This window comes from Giraffa tippelskirchi, chromosome 4 (assembly GCF_054371585.1).
Source record: "Giraffa tippelskirchi isolate mGirTip1 chromosome 4, T2T-mGirTip1v1.2.pri, whole genome shotgun sequence".
Classification (NCBI taxonomy): Eukaryota; Metazoa; Chordata; class Mammalia; order Artiodactyla; family Giraffidae; genus Giraffa; species Giraffa tippelskirchi.
The window spans coordinates 144098882-144102198 of NC_137278.1; the positions used below are offsets into that span (position 1 = coordinate 144098882).

The 3317-nt window shown below is 46.6% G+C and overlaps 1 pseudogene across 1 annotated transcript; it reads right to left on the reverse strand.

The window, feature by feature from the left end:
- Positions 1–391: 391 nt before the first annotated feature.
- Positions 392–1664, reverse strand: LOC145545371 (glyceraldehyde-3-phosphate dehydrogenase pseudogene; annotated as a pseudogene). Its single transcript, XR_014082029.1, has one exon. The product of XR_014082029.1 is annotated as a glyceraldehyde-3-phosphate dehydrogenase pseudogene (transcript).
- Positions 1665–3317: the final 1653 nt, after the last annotated feature.

The following is a 3317-nucleotide window of genomic DNA, read 5'->3' on the forward strand; positions in this document are numbered from 1 at the left end:
TGACAGGCACCCGGACGAAGTTGGGTTTGAGAGCAACTCCTCTTCTTGGTGAGACAGAAGGGCATGTGGTTCAGTCAGCCCATTTCCAGGCAATTCAGAATGAGTTCCTGGAATCATTTTTGGTTTATCCAGTTGGTCATTCTACTGTACCTCTCCCTGTTCACTCTTAACCCCCTCTATTCACCAACCCCCCCATCAGTCACTCCTTCATTTATCAGATAGTACGTTAGGTATTAGCTATAGAGAATGGAAGGAAGTATAAGATGTAAACTCTTATGTCCTCCAGGAGTTTAGAACCTAGCGTTAATTTTTTTTTCAAATAATTAATTAATTAGGCTGCGTCAGGTCTTAGGTGTGGCATGAAGGATCTTTAGTTGTAGTGTATGAACTCTTTTTTTTTTCTGGGTATAGGGTACTTTTATTGATGGTACATGACAAGGCAGGGCTCCTTAAGCCCCTCCCCTTTCTCAGGGCCTTGGGGATGGAAACCGTGTGGAGGTCGGGAGATCCGTGGTGGAGGATCGAGGTGGGGCAAGGACTCCCCAGGAGCTGAGGAACTCTCTTTTCCTCTCATGCTCCTGCTGGGGCTGGGGGTTCGGGGACCTTGCTCCTTGGAAGCCATGTGGACCATGAGGTCCACCACCCTGTTGCTGTAGCCAAATTCATTGTCATACCAGGAAATGAGTTTGACAAAGTGGTCGTTGAGGGCAATGCCAGCCCCAGCATCGAAGGTAGAAGAGTGAGTATCGCTGTTGAAGTTGCAGGAGACAACCTGGTCCTCAGTGTAGCCTAGAATGCCCTTGAGGGGGCCCTCTGATGCCTGCTTCACCACCTTCTTGATCTCATCATACTTGGCAGGTTTCTCCAGGCGGCAGGTCAGATCCACAATGGACACGTTGGGGGTGGGGACGCAGAAGGCAATGCCAGTGAGCTTCCCATTGAGCTCACGGATGACCTTGCCCATGGCCTTGGCAGCACCAGTAGAAGCAGGGATGATGTTCTGGGCAGCGCCTCGGCCATCATGCCACAGCTTCCCAGAGGGGCCATCCACGGTCTTCTGGGTGGCAGTGATGGCGTGGATGGTGGTCATGAGTCCCTCCACGATGCCAAAGTAGTCATGGATGACCTTGGCCAGGGGGGCCAAGCAGCTGGTGGTGCAGGAGGCATTGCTGACAATCTTGAGGGTATTGTTATACTTCTCGTGGTTCACGTCCACCACAAACATGGGGGCATCGGCAGAAGGCGCAGAGATGATGACCCTCTTGGCGCCACCCTTCAAGTGAGCCCTCGCCTTCTCCATGGTAGTGAAGACACCAGTGGACTCCACCACGTACTCAGCACCAGCATCACCCCACTTGATGTTGGCGGAATCTCGCTCCTGGAAGATGGTGATGGCCTTTCCATTGATGACGAGCTTCCCGTTCTCTGCCTTGACCGTGCTGTGGAACTTGCCATGGGTGGAATCATACTGGAACATGTAGACCATGTAGTGAAGGTCAATGAAGGGGTCATTGATGGCGACGATGTCCACTTTGCCAGAACTGAAAGCAGCCCTGGTGACCAGGCAGCCAAATCAGTTCACTCTGACCTTCACCATATTGTCTCAGGGATATGGCTGGCACAACACGGAAGTTACGCTATCTGTTGAACGGGCAGGAGCAGAGAGCCTGTATGAACTCTTGACTGCAACATACAGAAACCAGTTCTCTGACCAGGGATCGAACTCAGGCCTCCTGGAGCACGGAGTCTTAGCCCCTGGATGACCAGGCAAAACCCTAGTTGTTGTTTTTTTTTTCCTGGCCACACCTCGTGTCTTGTGGGATCTTAGCTCCCTGACCCACAGCCTTAGCAGTGAAAATGAGGAGTCCTAACCACTGGATCATCAGGGAATTCCAAAGAATCTAGTTTTCAAGATAATTCTTATTGATGATGAAGTGCCGCATTCATTTGCTCATTTAAAAAACTGTTATCATAAGGTAATCTACTAAGTATCCTGAGAACTTAGGCCAGGAAGAGATTGTTCCTGACTGAGTGAGACAGGGAGGTTTCCAGGAGAAAGTTGAATTTCAAATATATTTTAGAAAATGGCTAAGGTTCCTGAGAGCACACATGGGGAAAAGCTCATGAATAATACTAATTCATGATGGTAGAGATGGAGTAGGAAATGGCAACCCTCCCCAGTATTCTTATGTGGGGAATCCCATGGGCAGAGGAGCCTGGCTACAGTCCAAGGGGTCACAAAGAGTCAGACACAACTGAGTGATTGAGCACGTGATGGTAAAGAACACAAGGGAGGTTCAGAAAAGGGTGTCGAGCAAGGGTGGGTTGAAAGACAGGACAGAGGAGTAGATACAGAAGAGTAGGGAAAGAAGGGTAAAAAGGAAGATTGAAATGGTAAATGGAAGAATTTGAAAGGGGTGCTAAGGAGTTTTAACTTCAATGAATAGGTTTTGATACAAAAATAACTTGGTCAAAAATGCTATGGAGAAAGAAGCTGGCAGTAGTAATGCAGATTAGCTTGGAAAAGTGTGTCTGGAAGCAAATATGTTTATTACAAAAAAGAGATTGCGCTACTTCATGGGAGTTCCCTGGTGGTCCAGTAGTTAGGACTCAGAGCTCTCTCCGATGAGGGTGCCCGTTCCATCCCTAGTCAGGGAACTAAGATCCTGCAAGCTGCACAGCACAGCCAAAAAAACAAAAACAAAAACCCCATACTTCCTATGCCTCATTTCATTTAATCCTTACAATAACTCTATGAGCCCATCTTATGATCCTAATTTTTTTAGGATAGAAAACTGAAGTTCAGAGGCAATATACCATTCATTCATACAGCAGAGAGATGATAGAGTCATTCAGCAGGCAGATGGTATGTCATTCCTCAGATTCGGGTCTCTTTTACTCCAAATACTGTACTTTAACTCTCTCCTACATGGTCTCTATTATAATACTGCCAATTAAATTCTATCCATCTCAAAGGAAGAGATAGTGTATATCTGATATAGGGTGGTACCAGAAAGGAATATTACTTCAGAAAGGTCAAAAACAAACACTGAAAACCATGATTTTCCTACCGGAGCAAAGTACTGATGCATGGATACAGTAGGCAACTCTAAGATGGCCTCCCAGTGATCTCTGGTTCCAGGTATTCATGTCTTGTGTAATATCCTCCTGTTGAGTATGGGCTGAATTTAGTGACTCATTTCTTTTTTTCCTTTCATAGATAACCTTTATTGTTTGCATATCATATAGCCTAGATTATTCCTCATTACATTAAAAAATGTACAAACGCTGATGAGAAACACTGGGCTGGATGAAGT